General features: G+C 43.3%; 1 pseudogene; it reads left to right on the top strand.

Annotated features, from left to right (window-relative positions):
* The first annotated feature begins 13,451 nt into the window (after positions 1-13,451).
* LOC100750741 lies at positions 13,452-14,509 on the top strand (annotated as a pseudogene).
* The last annotated feature ends 8,342 nt before the right edge of the window (positions 14,510-22,851 follow it).

Below are 22,851 nucleotides of genomic sequence, written 5' to 3'. Positions count from 1 at the left end.
GCGATGGTTTGAATGTCCTATTTCAGAATCTTGAGAAAAGACTCTCCTCTCACTAATGGAACACTGCAGACATGTGTTAGCCATTGTGCCAGTGAATTTGCTGTAAGTTCTCGCCCCTCTTGCCCTCTGTCCTCCACTTGCTCGTTTGTCCTCCTGTCACACGGTAGCACACAATGGAGACCATCATCAAATGCCCACACATTGCTCTTGAACTTCCCAGCCTCCAGAAGCGCAAGCCAAGTAACTGTCTGTTGTTTATCTTTACCAGGTCTGTGGTATCCTATTTGAACAGCAGAAAACACATTTAGACAGCAAGCAAGCAGAATGAGGCAATGGCTTGGCCGTGAGAGGGATCAGAGATGCCAGGACAGAGCCAGCACAGTGTGTTCCTGCTGATCTCAGGAGGCCACTGCATGCTACAAGCCCGGCTGCCTTCACATCATGATGCTGCTCCTCCTCCCACCTCATCTGTCTGTCAGGCCTTCTGTGACTAATGTCTGTAGCTGCTCCTCACTTGCTTCAGTGAGCATTTCTGCCATCCTTCCTCATGTCTCTCAACCCTCATCAGAGAAGCTTCTTCATACAGCCAATGGTAGTTAAGACAAACTCACAGCTGGTCAACATGCAAAGAATAAGAGGTTTCAGAGCTCTGAAATGGATGTCTATATTGTCCCCTCAAAGTTCAGATAGAATCACAGAAGAGTAGGAGAAAGGGTTGTTAAGAGCTGGAGGTAGCAGATGCCTACAATGAAAAGGTATATGACACATGAAACAGCACCATGGCATGACATGACATCACACAGAGACACAGACACACAGACACACAGACATACACACACACACACACACACAGAGAGAGAGAGAGAGAGAGAGAGAGAGAGAGAGAGAGAGAGAGAGAGAGCACCTGTGATTGCATGCAAAGATCAACTCACACCAAAAATCCCCACATGAGTCATGGAGAGGGTCATGACATTCTACCCTGACTCAGGCACTATTAGCAATTGATGGTTGCTGGTGGGAAGGAGGGAAATTCAGGTTCCTTTGGGTATATGACACCTGAGAGACTTCCTATGCTCCAGTAGATGGTCCTACACCCATGCACATGCAGGCAGTAGTAAGTAGGCTCAGTGTGTATTCAAAAACAACAAGAGCAAAAAGAGCACATGAAGTTGAGGGGGAAAGGACTGGGAGGAAGGGAAAAGGGGTGGACTTCATCAAAATACATTATGTTCATGTATGAAATCCCCAAACAATAAAAGAAATGTTTGGATCAGTTTGAGACGTTTAATGAACAGTATATAGTCTATGGTGTGTACCCACAAACTTTGGTCCTCTTCCTTCCTGACCTTCTCTTTTTCCTTATAAGTTTTGAAGACTGGAAAGTAGAGTTCATATTAGTAGAAAGCAGTGGAAGATGGGGAGAGACTCTATCAGAAGAGTATAGGAAAGATTACCCAGTGACCTGTGGAAATGGCATTCAGCTGCAAGCACTTATGAATGCAGGAAGCACTGGAGACATTCGATAGCTTATATTTTCATCTATACATAGAATGATTACAAAGGTGGTGAGGGTGGGCCGGACCAATGACTCAGTACATGACGTTCTTGCAAGTAGAAGATCCAGAATTCAGATCCCCAGCACAGGGCTAAAAGCTGGACAATAAAAGTGCCTCCATTGCTGGGTTTTATAGGGTAGTAAGGAGGCAGAAACAGAGACATTACTGGGGCATTACTAGCCAGCCTAGCCCAAATAGGAAGCTCGAGGTTCAGTGAGAGGCCTTGTCTCAAAATGTAAGATGGAAAACAATAGAAAAAGAATATCCTGGAAGTCAATCACACACACCCACCCACATACACAACACACCAGATGATGATGTTCATAGCTAATGGAGTACTTTGATGACATTTAGATCAGATAATTAGGTGAAAGGTTGTTGCAAGTCACTCAGGCACCTGGGCTATGAACCTAGAGTGATCCAGCAGTCAGAAGGAAAAGGCAAGCAGAAGGCAGGGTTATCTCTCCTTGCAAAGATGAAATTCAATCTATTTTTGTGTAACAATTACTTCTGGCCTCATTTGTTTCTTCCTTTGCTTCAATCATTCTGGCTGATTTTCTTTATATGGTATTGTTTTGCTGGAGTAGGAACTCAACCAAACTTTTTTTTTATTATGTCTCTAAGGATAATTAAAAACCAAGTAGTAGTTGCAGGGTTTTTTGTTTTTGTTTTTTGTGTGTGTAACTTTATTTTTTTTACTTTTTAAAATTTGAATTACAAACAAGATTGAATTACATGACAATCCCAGTTCCCTTCTCCCTCCCTTCTTCCCTTAAAACCTCCCCAACTAAAACCCTTCCTATCACATACCCTTTCTTCTATTCTTCACCTGACTCAACCTTTCTGCTCCCTCATGTCCTCTGCATCCTTCCTCTTCTTCCCTTCTCACTCTCGTAGCTCCCTCCCCCTCTTCCCATGTTCTCAATTTGCTCAGGGGATGTTGACCTTTTACCCTTCACCAGGCAACAAAGTTTGTCTCTTTAGGGTCTTCCTTGTTTACTATCAACCAAACTTTTATACTACTTGTTACATCAGGGGTCAGGAATGAAAGAGTTTTGGCTTGTGAAGTAAGCAAGACTACTAAGAATATGCTTTTATTGTAGAATATGGCTCATCACCTTCAAGTCCTTAGCTGTCCATATGCAGAGATGCTCCAGCCAATCTACTGCTCATGGTTGGCTTCTTAACTGGTTTAAAACAATCCGTGAGACTGTGTGTCCATCAATATTCAGTCTGTATCTCCAACTCTATTTACATCTATTAAATCTATCAACTATCTGTCTGTCCATCTGTCTGTTTGTATATCTATCTATCTATCTATCTATCTATCTATCTATCTATCTATCTATCTATCATCTATGTAATAGTATCCACGAGACCAGATTGAATCTGAGAGTCAGGATATTAGTTTTCCCAAGGCCCCTTGCAGTTCTGTAACAAAATACTGCAAGCAATGGTTTCTAAGCGACAGAAACTTAGTTCTTGCAGCTCTGAAGGCTGGAAGGACAAGGTCTAGGTGCTGACAGATTTGCATTCTAGGGAGTGTTCACTTCCTGGTTCATAGATGATGTCTTTTTGCTGTGTCCTCACTTGGCAACAGAAATGAACTCTGGCCCCAACTGGCTCCTTTGAAGGGCACTGATCCAATTTATGAGTGCTTGACTTTCATGACCCAGTAACTCCCAAAGGTTCCAGGTACTACTACTACTAACACCACATCAGGGATTTGATTTTAGCGCAGGAATTTTGTGTGTGTGTGTGTGTGTGTGTGTGTGTGTGTGTGTGTGTGTGTGTGTGTGTATGCACAGACACTCAGTGCATAGTAATTACTGCAGCCACTTGATTCTAAGCCTAAGGTTGCTTTAGCTTCTTTTGGTAATGGGGTTGAAAATCTTTCATTTCCTTCTTATTTGAGGCTAAGGAAAGCACATTCATCAAAAGACACTTCAGGAGTGAAGGCACAATGAAGCATAGCAGGGCCACTGCTGGTTAGGATCATCGAGGTCTCCTCAGAACGCCCAACTTCCTAATTCTTTGGCAAGTTACTTGTTCTTTCACCTTTCACCACTGAAGTTTATGAAACTGAAAGTAAAGTTAAGGCCCTTCTACATTCCATCATGGACAGAGGAAGTGCAGAGGACGTTCCATCACTTCCTGAGGAGTTCCTGACTCTTAATGGTTATGTGAGAAGGAGGTGTCATCTTTAGTGGTGTAGCCACTGGAAGAGTCGCTGGGAAGAAGAAGGGGTTAGTAGAAAAGGAAATGGGTAAGAGAGGGTAATGGGGTGAATATAATGATACTACATTGTACAAATGTGCCCAAAAGTAAAAGGGGTGAGAGTAAAATAACGAACCTTACCTATCACAGTTTTTGGGAGAATTGATGGGATCCTACGGGTGAAACCCAGAGAAGTGGTTTGATGTTAGTTTCTTTGACATTCATTTTACTTGGACACCTGCAGTGTTCTCAGTAAGGAGAATGATCTTTAGGTTTAGCACTATAAATACAAAAGGATGGAAAACCCAGATACAAGAGGCAGACAGTATCACAGTACAATGAAAAGAAGAACGGTCAATTGCCACTAACCATAAAGTGCTGGAACATGACAGGTAGTTGTGTATCTGTGCCACATGAGACAGTGGAAGAAGAACTTGTTTGTGTGCTCTCAAGGGGTCCTATCAAGCTGCTGGCTTCTTCTAGACCTGAGCTGGACAGTGAGTCAAGAACGGGCAGTATTTCCAGCCTAACTCTTGTCAGATAAACCTGAGAGTCAGAGGAGAAATGGGGAGTACATGCATAAAGTATACTTTATACATGGAAAGGGCAAGGCCTGAGGCATGAATGCAAGTGTTTAGGAAAGGGCAATGATGACATCATTTTACAGATCCCCACATCTACTTGCTTTTATTCAAGGGTTCCTTTCCCCCAATCTTCTCTACCTGAATCATCAATGTGGAATACAATAAAATCATCCAGAAGCTCAGTATTTGATGTTGTTCACTGAGGTCAAGACATAGAACATAGTTGAAAAGACCCAAATATTATAAGGTTTCTATCATCTATGGCTTCTAGATTTTATAGAGTCATATACAATGATGCCTGTAATACTAAGCGAAAGTAGAATGGAAGGGGAGGGCACGGCAGGGGTGCAGATTATGAGGAGAATATGTATACAATCTATGCTAGTATGAAAATAGATAAATATAAGAGAGAGTTGTTCCAATGGGAAAGACTGAGGCAGGATGCTACCTTAGATTGGGATTCTGTACCTTCATCTTGTGTATGTCTCAACCTTGGCCAGTGCAACTTCATCCTTCTCTGTCTCTCCCTCATCTGTAGAATCAGTAAGATGATCCACTCTCCATCTCATTTTGTTCAGGACCAAGAAAGCAGCAAGAGATCCAAAGGAGATGATGCCTAAATAATACATATTGCTAATTGTATTCATCTCAGGTGCAAACAGTACAGAAGTGAGGTGAGGTAAAATGTAAAGGCCCATGACTCCTCCAGAGGACAGACCATCCAGCCACTCTATTCAGTTGCATTTGTGCAGAAAGGTTAAAAATCTACAAAAAGATTTATGAAATAGCATGGAGTTGCCAGATGCTCTATAGCTAAATCCTGAGAAAGAGTAAACTCAATCACCAAAATCACAGTGACTGTTTAAAATACTGAGATTTGTAAATTTATGTGTTTTTCCCAAATTAAAAATAAACTTTCTTGCATCTCCCAAGTTAATAAAAACAAAAAAAACACATGGGGCCAGTGAGATGGCCCAATAGGAAAAAGTACCTGCTGCCAAGCCCTAGAGCTTGAGTTCCTTTCACCCAGACCCATGTGGTGGAAGGGAGACCCATAGGGTAGAGGTGGAGGACGAACTCCAACTAGTTGTTCTCTGACCTCTACACTTAAACACACACTCACAGCCAAAAGAAAATATTTACAAAATAAGTATATGCCATTGTTTAACAAGGAAAGAAGTTATTGAAAAATAAAATAAAACAAAAATTGAGAAGATAATGTATATCAAGAGCCTGGAAAAACCCTCTACCAAGTACCCACAGAATAGGTACCTCACTGGTGTGGGTTGAACGTAAATGCAAACTCGTAAATCACAAACGACAGGAGGAGAATGAATGCCTAAGATCCGGACATCCGAGGATGTTCAAAAGCGATGGAAAAACAAGAGCCGTCAAACATGCCACGGCTGTGAGGTCAACCCCTTGAAGTCGACTTTAGGAAAAGCCTTGATCCCTGAGTGCTGGACAGATGCTGTGACTACTTCCACTTCCTTCAGGACAAACAATTAACATCCAAGAGTCTCCTGTTCTGCATCCAATCAGAACCACCTGAAGGATTTCAAATATCACGGAGCTCCGTGTTACCGAGCAGCTGGCTGGCTGGAGGGATCTCATAAATGTCACTGGAGGATTCCTAGCAATCGGGAAGACAAGAGACAAACACAATAACAGTAATTCTTTGCCCTCACATAGCATCTTTCATCTGAAGAACCCCAAGGTGCAACGTATTTTACAGATGTTGTAACCATTAAAATATATATGGCAGACATTATTCTCCCTGGATTACAGATGGGAAGGGGACCGTAATCCTGTCACTCAGACTAAAACTGGAATAAACATCTAATTATCCCTGAGAGGAATTCTTTCTAAAGTAGCCCCTCTTTTTGCAGTCTCCTATCGTTTCTGAGTGGACAGGACAGGTCACCTCATTGGGCCCGTTATATCTGCTGCCAGTCTCCAAACATTGAAATGAGATCAGATTGGAATCTTTGTCCCAGACGAAACATATTTAACTTTTCAAATCTTTCTTCAGAAGCCCAAGCTTCCCCTTTCTCATTTTCCTACAACCTGGAGGTGGTTTGTAACTACAGTAACTGAAACCAGGGCAGGACGTTGTAGCCCAGATCAATCAGAAACTTCACCTGAGTCCAGCCCGTGGTCTCCAGGTTAGACGCTGTTTTTACAGCTGGTCCTCCCAAGAAAGTTTTTCTACTTTTAGGACAGAACAATGATTTTTAGTTCCTATGTTCAAAATACTCATTGTTTCTTTTTTGTTTGGTGTCGGTCTGGTTTTGTTTGTAGTTCCGGGGATTAAATCCAAAACCATTCATGCCAGGTAATCACCCTGCCACTGAGCTATAGCCTTAGCCCTTAAATTTCCTTTAAAAAGTGGAAAAATGCAAAATAAATGGATAACATGAACCGAGAGAGAAAGCTCTTCATCTCTTCTTAGCACGGTAAGGGTTATTTTTGCGTTGACTAGTTTCCTTCACCCACGTTAATCTCTTAGCATCCGTGGAGTGATACTATGCCCATTATTTTCTGGTGTTTAAATAGCATTCTGCTTTCAAGGTCACATTACACTACAAATATTTTTCTTCACTAATTTTTGGAAAAGAAGCACAATATTTTGCAGCATGTAATAAAGAGTGAATTTGTAACATAATTTGCCAAGCTGTTAGGGGATAATAGATCCCCCCCCCACACCATATCATCTTTTGTTAACCATCTTTGTATTTGAGCATTTTTATTCTGCAAGTAATTTCTTAGGAGTCCTAACAATCTATTTTAAACAGCTTCTCCGATGGTAAATGCTAGTTAAAAAAGCCTCAATGTCAACATCAGCTGTGCTGAACTCTGCTTAGGACCAAATGTTCCCATTGTTTCATTAGTGAAATGTTTGTCTTGTTTTAGAAATGAATTCAAATGTCCTTCCTACCCTCTACCCCCTTTTTTTCTCCCCAGCAGACTAAATGCATTCTTCTTTTGATGGAATTACACTTGAATAAAGGATGGTATATAAATCTAAACTAGGTTAATGAAATCTTGATATGAAAATAGACACTGTTACAAAATCTTGTACTTTCTGAACTTTGCTTGCCTATGGGTTCAGACCACTGCTTTCTTCTTTAAAATGTCCTTGTAAGGTAAATAAGAAATATTATTAATACACTGTAAAGAAATCATAGCACTTGGTGTCTTGGCTGAGACCCAGCACTGCTGAGGTGAATGGCTTTGCTCTATTTTCTAGGGCTTCTTCTCCCTTTAGTCTCAAGGCAACAGGGCTGTAGGCTTTGGCTCAACCTCATTCACGTTCTCCAGGCATTATTCCCTTTCTTTTGTGTTCTTAACATATGTATGATTATCTATCCTATGCTCGGAAAGTGGTGAAGAAATCATCTAAGCCCGTTGTTTGGCAATATGTTGGGGAGGAAAAAGCACTTGTGAATTTAATCTGCCCTTAGAACTAAAGTGATTTCCATACATGTCAAAGAGTCAAACTAGTCTGTGCACGCACTCCCCAGCTCAGACAGACCGGTTATTGAGGTCGATACATTTCAGGTAGCTCTGACTTCTTTGGAACCTTATTCATGATAAATCTCAGGGGTGGGTGGGGGGATCCTGGCCAGGGACTAGAAAGCCTCACTCTGCCCTGCTGATGTGTTTTTCTTCTTTCCCACTCATTGTAAGACTTCTGTGCATCTCAGCCCATAAAGTCAGATATCCCCCTGTCATGTGAATTTAAAAACCAGTAACTTGGTAAGCTGGCCTTCTTCCAGGGACCCTGAAACCAGGGTGTCTTTTAAGTTAAGTCCTGGAATTCTCTTTCTTTGGCCCTTAATAATCCTTGGTCCCTTTTCAGAATAGGGATTCAATTTAGAACCATAGCTGGGAGGAGAGTGGTTTTTAAATAAAACGTAGCTTTGGAAATTTGGGACTTGAATGCAGTTTTTCGGAACATAACTAAACGGCTCAGCAGAGGCAGGCTGTGCACTCTCTCCCAGGGCACCCTGACTGGCTCATGTTTATTTAGAGAAAAACCAAGGAGAAAGCAGTTGCAAGGCAGACTTAGCTTGCAAGCTCAACAGAAATTGGACGGGATTCATTAGTAGAAATGCTGCAGATTATTAAGCAATGAAAACTTTTCAAGTGAGAGATAAAGTAATAGAAGGTGGCAGGAGCGAGGCAGGAATGCAGAGAGAAAAATATCAGGGACAGACCCTGATAAGATCTTCAGGAACCCGAGACAGATGGGGCACAGGCTTGCTATGGCCTCCACCTAGCGCTTTTCATTTTTGCTCATGACTTAGTTCTGGAACTTTCCAGTAACTTCTGATGTGAAGCAGACCCCGCCCAGTTCCTCTCCTCCCTTCCCGGTCTTACCCTTCAAAGGGGGCTTCCTATTCCAGGCACCTTTGGTTGCTGGGTTCTGTCGGGCTTGATTTGACCACCTGAGAGTAATTAAGCAGTCTCTCCTCGACTGGTTCCAAAATTCTGTTTTCCTGGAACATCTCGTTGAACTGGAATGCCTAGGCAGTTGAGAAACCACTACTCACACCTGAACAAATCAGTCTGTTTTTCCTGAAATGGAGTACACGCTCTCCTCCTGGCACTCACTCAGGTAAATGGCAGATCCAATTGTCTGGCTGAAGCAGACCATGGTGAGGTCATTATCACCATCCCGGAGCACTCTTGTTAGGGATAGGGATGTCGGTAAGCCAGGCTCTGCACTGATTGAGTGGCAGTCTTATTATGCCATTGGTGCGAATGAAAAAGCCCAGAAGAATAAGATTTTACAGCATATCCAAAAAAGTGTTTAGAAAAGTCCAGACTAACTCCAGCCAAGGGGGGGGGGTGTCTCCCAAAGAAAGAGAAGTCCTGGAATGTAAAACCTTTTTATGGCATATGTAAATACAGACAGACAGATACACACACACACACACACACACACACACACACACACACACACACACACACACACCACTCATATGGGGGGGGCAGAAGACAAGGAGGAGAGAAGGGATATTTCTGTTGGGAAATAAACCCTCTGGATTTTCAGTCTGCCTAGAATTTTATTACCTTTGTTACTGGTGATCATGTCCTTTTGGCAAAAGTCAGCAAGTCTGTGGTTTGTAGGCAATTTGAGCAACAGAGTGGCAGATATAATTGAAAACAAAAGTCTTAAAAAGTACTTTACCCAGGTGAACTTCTGAAAATATCTCACCCATATCCAGACCCAAACGTAATAATTTTTGGGAAAAGGCACAAACAAGCTGTTAGGAAGATGACTGCATTACAAATAGAAGGCATTCTTCCTTAACACCCTGCCTGATAAATTGAGCTGGCCCCTTTCTCTGGTCTCACTGTTCAGAAGTGGCTCTCAAAAAAATACTTCAAATAATTGCTGTAACCAAAGCATCAATTGCATTCTGGGTTTGGTCACCTCATCCCCTGCCCAGGAAATAGGAGAATCTGCTCGTTGCCATCAAGTGGTACCACCAGTGCTAACGTGTGAAGTGTTGCTCTGGGCCGTGGCACTCTGGCTGGAGTATTGTGGGAATATCCAGTCTTTCATCAGGAAGCAGATGCCCATGGTAATGAGATAAACTTTGGTCTGGCCTAATCTCATTCATTTAAAATTTTAAGATTTAAGCCAGTTGGTGACCTTCCAGCTAGTTGGAAGGCTGAGGCAGGAAGATCAAACCTACAAAGCCATCCTTGAGTTCAAAGGCCCAGCAGGCTGGGTGATTTACTGAGTAAAAAGAGGTTTGGGGGTGTAGCTCAGCAGTAAGGAGTTCCTCTACCAAGTGCAAGGCCCTGGGTTCAATACCATGTACTAACCCCCCCTACTTTTCTTTTTCTTTCTTTCTTTCTTTCTTTCTTTCTTTCTTTCTTTCTTTCTTCCTTTCTTTCTTTTTCTTTTTTAAGGTTATGTAGTGTCAGTTCATTCATTGTCCCTGTCTGCCCTTCTCCACACAGAACCACGTGTCCCTGCCCTGCAGCAGAAGAGTGGTGGCTCACACTAAGCAAACACTGAGAATGTCTCCCATTTTCGATTGTCAGAAAGGAAAATCCACGTAACTAGAAGCTGGTGCTTTTGCTATTCTTAACTTTAGGAAGATGTGACTAAACTTTGTGAAGTTTGGTACACTCTGGGATAACAGTTTTCGTTAAAGTAAGCCACACAAGTTTGGCTTTGGACAGAGATAGAGGCGTAGATATTTAGAGTGACTGCTATCATGAGTGGTAATTCCAATGATCACCTCACTTCTCCACTCCTCCTCCCTTCCCTCTACACCCTACCTTATTGCCCTCATGACTTTCTGATATTTTGTGATAGTATCTCACTATGTAGGTCAGGTTCGCCTTGAACTTGGGAACCTCCTCAGGCTCTGAATACTTGAGCTACAGATATGCATCACTATGCTGGGCCCTGATGGTGATTTCTAAAAAGACCCAGAGTGAGGACACTGGTTCCTCAATGCTAGCCATTGAGATTTTTCCTTCCTTCCTTCCTTCCTTCCTTCCTTCCTTCCTTCCTTCCTTTCGTTCTTTCATCCTTTCTTTCTATGCTAAATACAGTAGCTTAGATTCACAGGTTTGTTTTCTGGCATTTTAAAATAAAATTATTTTTATTTTATGCATATAAATGTATGTCTCCATGTGCGTACATGAACTACATGCAGAGTTTGCCTGTAGGGGCCAGAAGAGGGTGTCAGATCCCCTGGAACTGGAGTTACAGCCAGTTGAGGGCTGCCTTGTGGGAGCGAAAAAACAAACCTGGGTGGGTCTTCTGTATGATTAGCCAGTGCTCTTTACTGCCAAGCCATCTCTCCGGCTCCCATCCTTGTAAGTCATCTTACATGCAATGTGCAAAACTCAAGAAGCAATCAGTGTGAAGGACGCTCACCAGCAGGCCGCCCGCTCCTCTAGGAATGTGACTGTAACGTGCTTCTTGCTTGTATGTTACTTCAGCTGGCAGTGCAATGAACACGTCTATTTCAGGAGACAGTGTTAAAACACAGTTACGTTTTATTACGCCTTTAAAAATACACCCACAAAGCCCACATCACCGCAGAGTGTGTTTAATTTAATCTTTTACTGAGTGTAGCCCTTGTCCTATTTATGACCCAGCACTGATGCCTCAGCCCGTAAATGTGGTTTCTCTGAAGCCATGCTGAACATGCACGCAGCGTCTCCGACAGGACGGCATTTAACACAGCCATTTTTTACTAACCTAAAATTGCTCCTCTCACAAGTGCCCAGAGTGGCATGGAAGCTCCCATGGCCCATACTTTTACTGGGAAAGCACAGGATGTTTGAGAGACGGTGGTTCTGACTGCTGCCGTGAAACATCTTGAATTGCTGAAGTTCTAATAGACTTGAGAAAGCCCCGGAGAATCAATGGCAGAACAACAAGATGTAATGGCCTTTAAAAGATAGAAACCAGAATGAAAAAAAGCTTTAATTCATTTCAGAAAGAGATGTCAACCCAGTGTTTGTGGATAAAGTTGCCAGATAATCTTTCTCAATTCCAAATTCGGTTTTTTGGGGTGGGAAGCTACAGTGGCAGGCACCAAGAAAATCTCAAACAGTCAGCGCCATCTAGTGGTTGTGTAGGACAAAGCCTGGGCATGGCGAGAACAGAATGGAAACCAAGACTTCAATTCTGTGAACTTAGTGTACATGCAAGACAAGTTATACTTCTCTTTTCAGAGAAAGCTAGCTTGAATTTGAAGCTCTATTCACTCACCGAGTAATGAGCTTAGGGTTCTCACAGAAGTCTAAAGTAGTTTTGATAATGAAGCATGGATGAGAAGGGTCACAACCAGAAAACCAACTCTTCTTTTTTAAAAATATGTGAACTTTGCTGTGTTCTCCAACAGCTAAGTTAAAGCACCAAGTGATGTTTTAGGAGACAAAGAGTCCTCTCTTTCAGGATACCGTGCCAACGAGTGCTTTCTGCTGTCTGGAAATAATAATGCAACTTAAAGCTGGGCCGAGTCTGCCTGAGAGTCCTGTGGTAGACAGAATTCAGTGGTCCCAGGATGGGAATCAGCTACACATCTATTTTTGTGACCCTAAGTCTCAAATTAGACATTTCTAGTCAGAAGCAGCAAAAGCACAGCCATTTAGTACATTTGAGACTTGGGTACCAAAAGGAAGAGTGTGTTTCTATATCATTGCGTGATGGAAGTTACTAGACAGTCACACAAGATCTTGATATTTAGTGGGTTAATATACTATCTGCTATACAATTAGTTTTTAAAGAAACATTTGAACAGTGCGGTTAAGACATTTAAATGCTTGCAATCCTAGCACTTAGGAGGCAGAGGCTGAATCATTACTACAAGTTTCAGGGCAGCCTGGTCTATACAGCAAAGCTCCACCCAGGCCAGCCAGGGCTACTCAGTGAGATCTTCCTTCAAAAAAAATTAAATAATCATTTTCAATATAATTTATTCTCCTTATAGCCTTATGTATTTTATTTATGGTATTTACAAATGTCATTTCGAGGAGGACTCTGTAACATTCACTCCACTGCCCAAGGGGATTATGGTACAAAAATAGCAAGGAGGGGGTCAAATCATGATGTTGAAACACACAGGATTTAGTAGTCAAGAGTTCAGGTTTTGGAGCCAATTGCTTGAATTCAAACTCCAACTCTTTGTGGTGGGTGTTTTTTTAAACTTTCCCTCTCTGTGCCTCAGTTTACCCATCTATGATATCTTACCAGATAGCTGTGAGGTTTAAATGAGTTGATGCATGTAAAGTGTTGAAATGAGCACTTAGTCCTTAGAAGTTCCCAGAATTAGTTCTTGTCTGTACCACACTATGCAGTTGAGTAAAACAAAATAAACAAGACAAGAACAACAAATATCTGGTCAGATAAGATAGGCAACTGCATTTATGATATAAGCAGCTAGAAGTTTTGACAAAATAATGAGCCTTGATAAGTATTTTTGCTTCAGAAAACAAGACTACCTATTTCATAAAGTTTAATTTTTTAAAATTAAAATTGCTTTATTGGCTCTCTGCTCCTCCCTTGTTCTAGAGACAGCTGCATCTTTTCATGCAGTGCTAGCCTCGTTCCTGAGACACAGTGCTGAAGTTTGGAGTGAACAGATTTGGCCATATTGGACACCTGGTTAACAGGGCTGCCTTCAGTTCTGGCAAAGTGGACATTGTTGTCATCAATGACCCCTTCATTGACCTCAACTACATGGTCTACATGTTCCAGTATGAGTCTACCCATGGCAAGTTCAAAAGCACAGTCAAGGCTGAGAATGGGAAGCTTGTCATCAATGGGAAGGCTGTCACCATCTTCCAGGAGTGCGATCCCACCAACATCAAATGGGGTGATGCTGGCACAGAGTATGCTGTGGAGTCTACTGGTGTCTTCACCACCATGGAGAAGGCTGGGGTGCACTTGAAGGGCGGGGCCAAGAGGGTCATTATCTCTGCCCCTTCTGCTAATGCCCTCATATTTGTGATGGGTGTGAACCATGACAAGTACGACAACTCCCTCAAGATTGTCAGCAATGTGTCCTGCACCACCAACTGCTTAGCCTCCATGGCCAAGGTCATCCATGACAACTTTGGCATTGTGGAAGGAATCATGAACTCAGTCAATGCCATCACTGCCACCCAGAAGACTGTGGATGGCCCCTCCAGGAAGCTGTGGCGTGATGGCCATGGGGCTGCCCAGAACATCATCCCTGCATCCACTGGCGATGCCAAGGCTGTGGGCAAAGTCATCCCAGATTAAACGGGAAGCTGACTGACATGGCCTTCCATGTTCCTACCCCCAAGGTGTCCGTCATGGATCTGACATGTCGCCTGGAGAAAGCTGCCAAGTATGAAGACATCAAGAAGGTGGTGAAGCAGGCATCTGAGGGCCCACTGAAAGGCATCCTGGGCTACACTGAGGACCAGGTTGTGACTCCCACTCTTCCACCTTTGATGCTGGGGCTGGCATTGCTCTCAATGACAACTTTGTAAAGCTCATTTCCTAGTATGACAATGAATTTGGCTACAGCAACAGGGTGGTGGACCTCATGGCCTACATGGCCTCCAAGGAGTAAGAAGCCCACCCTGGACCATCCATCCCCAGCAAGGACTCGAGCAAAAGAGAGGCCCTGGCTGCTGAGCAGTCCCTTGTCTAACAACCCCCACACTGGTCATCTCCCTTACAGTTTCCATCCCAGACCCCCAGAATAAGGAGAGGCTTAGGGAGCCCCACTCTCTTGAATACCATCAATAAAGTTCACTGCGCCCCCCAAAAACTGCTTTAATATTATTGCATTGTGTGTGTGTGTGTGTGTGTGTGAGAGAGAGAGAGAGAGAGAGAGAGAGAGAGAGAGAGAGAGAGAGAGAGAGAAAGAGAAAGGTGTGCTTGAGCCACAGTGCCCATGTGAAAGTCAGAGGACAAATTTTGGGAATCAGTGTCTTCTCTCACCTTGATTTTGAGGCAGAGTTTCTCTTTTATCTCTGCTGTGCTATGGATTCCAGGCTAGTTAGCCCATATGCTTCTGGGAAATGCTCCTGCTAGCCTTTGTGCATGGGATTCAGGGATCAAATTTAGGTCTCAAGGTTTGCATGGCAAGCACCATTACTCAAGGAGCCATCTTACTGGCCCTCCTATGCTTTCCTAATAGACATTTACCATAACCCTAAATAGTGACATATGACAGCCCTTTCCAGGACCTCAGAATCGTTCTGGTAATTATTCACTCATGGTCTTTCCAAAATTCAAAAGCACTAGACTCCATGTTCTCAAAGAATATGTAAAAGAGAATGTGAACTCCTGGAGAGATGGTCCTTGCAGAGAGAGGCCCACAGTTCAGTTCCCAGAGTCCACATCAGGAGGCTGACAATGGCTGTATCTCCAGTTCCAGAGGATCCAACGCACTCTTACTGCTTCCTTGGGTACCTGCACACATGTGATGCACATGCGTATAAATTTTAAAAAGAAAATATTTTTAAAAGTTGCAGGAGCATCTGTGACCAGATCCAGAATGAGTTTATGGTAGGCAGAACTAGTTTATAATCCTAACTCGCCTAATTTGAGGCTTAATCCCATGCTGGAATGGGAGGAAGAAGCCACCGATATGAAGTCATTTGATCTTTATACAGCATTTATGCAGTTTCTTACAGAATTTTTAAAATATATTTTATGTGTAAATATGAGACAGGAACAAGGCACATAGATGCCCTTCCTTCATGAAGTGTAAGTTCCAAACGTGATGGTGTGGAGGCAGGTTAGAATGAGCTTATTGAAAAACAAAAAAAGAAGCAAATAAACAAAAACACCCCGTGTCCAGACCCTTCCCCCACTACATTGCAATTGTGGAAGAAAAAAAAAAAAGAGTGTGCATACTGCTGACAGAAGAACCAGTGTTAAGAAATGATTGTGCCGAAGCAGAGGGCATGATGCATGATGAGAAAGGTTTCTGTTTTCTCTTTCGGAGACTGACTCTCACTGTGTGGCCCAGATACAGTGCTTGGTGTCAAACTCATAGGAAACATCATGGCTCAGTTTCCCAAGGGCTGGGATTTACAGGCATGCGTGGCTGACCCAAACACTTAGAATTCTTGCTGATGGTTGACCTGATGTAATTCTATTGTATTCTCAGCTATCTTCTGGGAAGCCAAGGTATGTTTTACTTATTTTGACATTTTATTTTGTATTGTGTGTATATGGGTGTGTCTGTGTGTGGATGTGCACACGTGAGTGTACATGGGTGTGACTGTGTCTGGGTATGCACATTTGAGTGTACATGGGTGTGTCTGTGTGTGGGTGTGCACACATGAGTGTATATGGGTATGACTGTGTGGGTGTGCACATGTGAGTGTACATGGGTGTGACTGTGTCTGGGTATGCACATGTGAGTGTACATGGGTGTGTCTGTGTGTGGGTGTGCACACATGAGTGTATATGGGTATGACTGTGTGTGGGTGTGCACACGTGAGTGTACATGGGTGTGACTGTGTCTGGGTATGCACATGTGAGTGTACATGGGTGTGTCTGTGTGTGGGTGTGCACACATGAGTGTATATGGGTATGACTGTGTGTGGGTGTGCACACGTGAGTGTACATGGGTGTGACTGTGTGTGGGGTATGCACATTTGAGTGTACATGGGTGTGTCTGTGTGTGGGTGTGCACACATGAGTGTATATGGGTATGACTGTGTGGGTGTGCACATGTGAGTGTACATGGGTGTGACTGTGTCTGGGTATGCACATTTGAGTGTACATGGGTGTGTCTGTGTGTGGGTGTGCACACATAAGTGTATATGGGTATGACTGTGTGTGGGTGTGCACACGTGAGTGTACATGGGTGTGACTGTGTGTGGGTGTGCACACATGAGTGTATATGGGTATGACTGTGTGGGTGTGCACATGTGAGTGTACATGGGTGTGACTGTGTGTGGGGTATGCACATGTGAGTGTACATGGGTGTGTCTGTGTGTGGGTGTGCACACATGAGTGTATATGGGTATGACTGTGTGTGGGTGTGCACACGTGAGTGTACATGGGTGTGACTGTGTGTGGGGTATGCACATGTGAGTGTATATGGGTGTGACTTGTGTGGGTGTGCATGCTTGAGTGTACATGGGTGTGACTGTATGTGGGTGTGCATGCTTGAGTGTATGTGGGTATGACTGTGTGTGGGTGTGCATGCATGAGTGTACATGGGTGTGACTCTGTGTGGGTGTGCATGCATGAGTGTACATGGGTGTGACTGTGTGTGGGTGTGTGTGCATGAGTGTAGGTGCCTGTGGGTGCAGAGGTGTCAGACCCTCTGTAACTGAAGGTACAGGTGATTGATTGTAAGGCACACAGTGCGGGTGCTGGGAACCAAACTTGGGTCTTCTGCAGGAGCAATAACTGCTTTTAACCACTGAGCCATTTCTCCAGCCCCAAGACAGAGTATGTACAGTGGAGTCATAGCAATAAGAAGAGTATGCCCACTTTGTTGTAGAAGTGAGCAAGGCCTTCCATGATTTGCTTGCCTGGGGTGTAACTACACTTTAGGGGAGCACACTGTAATCTGCATGGGAAAATCTGCCCTTTGTGAGAAGTGTGGCTGAGGCCAGCTTTCTCACCCATACCATGCTAAAACATATACGTGTCTCAGGAGCGTTAGTGACAATTGAATAAGTTCATGTTTAGGAACATCTGCCATGGAGGGCAGTCCTCAATGGGCACATGGTGAGTCTATAATGGATCTGAGGCTGAGTTTCTTCATTCTTTGGCTATTGAACTGAGCAAGGGGGCAGTAGATTCCATGAAGGACACAGTGGTAATTTTTCTTCATCTGCAGTATGGGATGTTCTGTCAAGGGGGCTGGTGTGAGGGTCAACAGGAGGGCATTTAAAACAATTCATATGTACAATTTCTTATGTAACAAGAGTTATGAAGTGGTGTCTAGTGTGACATGGAACTGAATTATTTAAAAGTGTTGCAAATTTGAGTTGTAGGATTGCTATATTTTTTCAAATGTGTGTATATGTGATGGTATATGTGTGCCTGTTGATATGTGTGTGGAGGCTCTGGGAATTGTTCCTTTTGGCTTTTGAGACCACATCTTTCACTGAGACCTGGGATTTGCTGCGTAGTCTAGGTTGGCTAGCCACTGAGCCCCAGGGATCTTCCAGTCTCTCACAGCCAGGTTTTTGTGTGGGTTTTGGTTATTTACCACAGAGCACCATGCCTGTGTGGCAACCACTTTACCAACGGGTCCATCGCCTAAGTCCTGAAAGACTATTAATATTTTTACTGCCCAAACTGTAGAATGCCTTGATGAAATCATTACAAAACAGCAGAAATGTTCAACCTCAAAGGAAGATGTAGCAATTAAACTGAGGGTAGTTTTTCCTTAATAAGGAGCTTGTAGGTCTTCATAAAGGCATTTCCAAGTGCATTTGTGCACATCTTATTGTTTTCCTTCTTTCAGTAGGACCAAGAAGCCATGCACACACTGGTTACGAAGTACCCTCTGGAGGAGAAAGCATCTCCAGGGACCACAATCTCCCTCGAACTTGACAGTTATTGGGTATGTGGGATCCTTAGGGTTGGATACTTGAGACAGAAAAAGAACGTGGTATTACAGGCACAGCCAGATTGCTATTAAAGCGTGGGAGTTTATTTCCCAGAATCCCCCAGGAATGTAGGATTCAAATGTAAATACCTGGTCTGATATCAGCTTTACTGGGATTCCTATGCACAGAGCTGGACAGATACTCCTCCCAAACTTATAACACATTGCCTTGCCTCGTGACGGGGTTGATGTTGAGGTACCAATTATAGATACTGTGCTTCCAAGGTGTTCTTTCTCTAAACATATATTCTCTCTCTCTCTCTCTCTCTCTCTCTCTCTCTCTCTCTCTCTCTCTCTCTCTCTCTCTCTCTCTGCAGTCACATTAATTTTTATTTGCTCAGCCCTCTTTGCATTCCTCAGGGAGAAATGGGGACTTCCTCTGCCCAAGCAATGGGCCGTTATTGGCTTCTTGCTGAGTATTCTTTCTATCTCTGGTTATGAGGTGGGAACTTGCAAACCAAGCTGTGGCCATCACCAGAACCTTTCACCCTCCTGGAAGGATGCAACCAGAGCTCCGAACCCCTTTCTTAACCGCATTCAGGTACACCTTCTTCTGGGACCATCCCCTTCTTTTGAGCTGCCCTGGGTTTAATTAGAGCAGGCTCACCATCTTGCTCCCAGACTCAACAGCTGATCTCTCGGTCTCTAATTATAATGCTCTGATTTAAATCCGCCCAGCAGGAAGTGAAGTGGGCTTCCAGCAGAGTCCCGGCTTCCTATTGCCCTTCACTGCTACCCATGGGCCAATGACACAGTTGGCTCTTGGGGTTTAGATTCCACCCCAAACGAAACATTGTAATTAAAGCTGTCAGGGGCTTATGCTAGACCTGCAAGCAGAGGAGTCAAAAAGAGAGAGGTGTGTCAGGATAGGTTCAAAGCTCGCTTTTGTTTAAATCTAAATGATTTCAAGTACACAATGCATAGGAAATTGAGGTGAATTAAGCAGCGTCAAGCAGCTCAAGTGGGTGCTCAAAGAAGCAGCGTTTCCCCATCTCAATTCTCTGGCTAATTCACAATCTGGCTTATGTGTGGATTTCCAGGCTGTTGAAAGCTTTTGCCACACCCCCCCAGCACATAAAGACCACGCCTTTCCCATTCCTAGATGCCCATTGTCCATGATTTAAATGATTTGGAGAGGGAGTGATTCCACTGTCTTGCCTAATCCTGCAGATGATTGCAGTCGAGGGGTCTGAGTTTCGTTACTTCCTACACACATACTATAGGAATGGTCCATATTTTCACACAGTCATTTGTAGTCCATAGGCTCCAGCAGGGGTGGAGGCAGGGATTTGTAGGCTCTTAGATCCTTAGGAAACACTCTGAGAAGGCAGCATTGTCTTTGGTACCTTTCCCATCCTCTGAAGAGTCCATTTCCACAGCTTCTCAGTTTGGCTCTAAGAGTGGAAATGATCTTTGGCACAAGCCAGCCACTTTCTCCTCCCTCTCCCCCTCGTCCTCATCCTCATCCTCTTCCTCCTCCTGCTTTAAAAAAATCAATTTATTTTATTGATTTACATCTTTTTTTTCCCGGTGCCATATCATCATCTTAGTAAATTTTTTTTGTTGTTGTTGTTGCGTGTGGTGCATCCATTTTTACTGCAGTAGACAATAAAATGTTTGAAATAAGTAGTAAATAAGCATCAATTATTTGGGGTTTTATACGTAAAATAAAAATTTCAACAATGAAATCGAGGAAACCTGATTTAAACATAACAGAAAATGAAGTCACTTTAGATATTAAGTAGCTGACATAATGCATAATTATCAGTTCTGTACCTGCAGAATGAAATGCATAGAAACTACTATACAAAGACTGGAAGTTGAGAAATCGAAATCTTTTACATTTCTTCCTTTAACGGCGCTGGGGATTGAACCTAGGGCTTTGCACATGCTGGGCAAGTGCTACTCACTGAGCAATTACACGCGTGCTTCTTTATACCCATAGAGGACAGCGTCTCTCTACCCTGACTGTGCACGGGAGTCACTCCAGTCTATCAAATGCGGATTATGCATCCTTAGGGTAAAGTGAGCCTGAGCGACTGCGTTTCTTACAAACCTCCAGGTGGCGCTGTGCAGTTGGCGCTGCTCCAAGGACCACACTAAGAGTAGCCAGGCAATCAGACCTTCTGATTAAAGGGATTCCCTTTAATTAAAATGTGAATGAGTGTTAGGCCCAACACAGCTGGTGTTTGCACACCAATAGAGCTGTGTTCTTTCCAGGAATGATTATTACAGGAGGACTTGCGCAGAAACCGCTCGTTCCAGATCCTTCTTTTCAGAAGTAGTAATGTGTAAGTTGGAAGGGAGGTGCTGAGTTAGTTTTAGAAAAACCTGGGTGATCCCGTAGCTTCTCATCTCCTCACTGAGTCCCTTTCTGTCTCCTTCCGCTCATCCTTTCCTCATTTTTCCATCTTTCTTTTCTACTCTGTGGGTCAAGGACATGAAAGAGCGACAAGTTTTGTACCATCATTTGTAAAAGGATTCTTTTGCATGATAAAGTGTTTATAAATTCTTGGAAAACAGATGGGGTTCTATCCTAATTGTGTCAAAGAATTCAGGTGAAATTATTTTTTCTATTTATTTACTTTAAGGTATAATAAGAAAATTAAATATAAGATAAAATAAAACTGACACATCAGAATCAGATGAAACAAACAAGTAGTAGGAAAACATCCCAAGAGAAAGTACAAGAATTAGAGACCCATTCATTCTCACGCACAGGAATACCATAAAAACACTAAGTTGGAAGCTATAATACATACATGTGGGACCTGTTGCCAACTGGTGCAGGCCCTGTGCATGGAACTTCAGTCTCTGTGAGTTCATGAGCCTTGTTCATGTTGATTTGGATGGCTGTGTGTGTGTGTGTGTGTGTGTGTGTGTGTGTGTGTGTGTGTGTGTGTGTGTCCGTCCTTCATCCCCTCTGGCTCTTAAACTCTTTCTGCCATCTCTTTAGGCAGAGATTTCTGCCCCGAGGGGAGGGATTTGATGGAAACATCTCATTTAGGCCTGAGTGTTCCAAGTTCTCTCATTTCCTGCACATTGTCTGGCTTCAGTCTCTGTATTTGTTCCCATCTTCTGCAAGAGGGAACTTCTCTGATGATGGTAGCAGAATGTCTCTAGGAGTTATGTTTTTGCTACTTTGGTCCCTGGGTTATCTAGTTTCAGTTTCTTGGTCACCTAAATTGTGTCAGATATGGGCTCTATCTAATGGAATGGGCCATAAGTCAAATCAGATATTGTTTGGTTACTCACACAAGCTTTGTGTCTCTATTACACCAGCATATTCTGCAGTCAAGACACCTTATATATTGAAGGTTTCGTGGCTGGGTTAGTGTTTAAGTTTTTCTTTTGCTAACGTAGAGTACCTTCATGTACCAGAGATGCTGAATTTTAGGGGTGAAGACTCTGTGTAGGTACCAGCTCGGCCTCTCCATGTTCAACAATTTGTGTAGGTGTTGTCTTCAGCAATGGGACCTTGTGGAAGGCAACCTATAGTTTTAGAAACAGCCTGGGTTGTCTGGGGATTCCCTTGGGACCCTTTTGACTAATAGCTCAATTAGATATAACTCAATCTTGGTGCTGGAGCCTTCATTTGGTGACAAGAGATGGCCCTGTCACCCCCATTATTTGGTGATTTCATTTAGATTACTGTCGTATATGTATATATTTTAGGAAGCCTCTACATGTATTGTTGTAACTTTAGATCTACCTTAGACCTGCATACCTTGTATCATTATATTGCCATATCTCAGGTTTTCCCACCATTTTGTAGGGAACCAGAGGGACAGAGGACAGGGAAGGGACAAAGACAGGAGACAGAGGAATGAGGGAGAAGGGGTTCTCTCCCCCTTTCCCTGGTTTTCTCCTTCTTTCCACTGGTCTTAGGTCCTCTCTTCCCAACTCCCAGGACCATGAATCTAACAGTTTCAAATGTACATCCAAGATAAATTTTTTTCTAAACTCCAGGCCTTACTTGATTCCCTAGTCTATCTGTTATAACACATTTCAAATTAAATACAAACTGCTCCAGCAACTCCAATATCAGCCCTAGCTGTTTCCTCAAAGTCTATATCTTGGTCCACCCTTTCAGAGTACACTTGCCTAGCCTCGTACGGGCCTGCAGAACCTGGACATCAGCTGACACAAATGCTCTTCCTGGCCTTAAACAACAGCCCATCTCACGTGGGTTCCCTAACAATGATGACTCCATTGTCAGCAGGAAGCAGCCAGAGAGAATGATGCCCATTTACCCAATACCCAGCAACCCAATAGTAAAACAAAAGGGAGTGAAGGGACTCTGGCCAGCTCCACCAAGTGTAGCAGGCATGGCTCAGGTAGGCTTTCCCCTTCTCCCTGTTCCCCTTGCCTTGCTACAAAACCATTAGA

This window comes from Cricetulus griseus, chromosome 2, assembly GCF_003668045.3.
Source record: "Cricetulus griseus strain 17A/GY chromosome 2, alternate assembly CriGri-PICRH-1.0, whole genome shotgun sequence".
NCBI classification, from domain to species: domain Eukaryota; kingdom Metazoa; phylum Chordata; class Mammalia; order Rodentia; family Cricetidae; genus Cricetulus; species Cricetulus griseus.
This window is presented reverse-complemented; position numbering and strand designations above follow the sequence as displayed.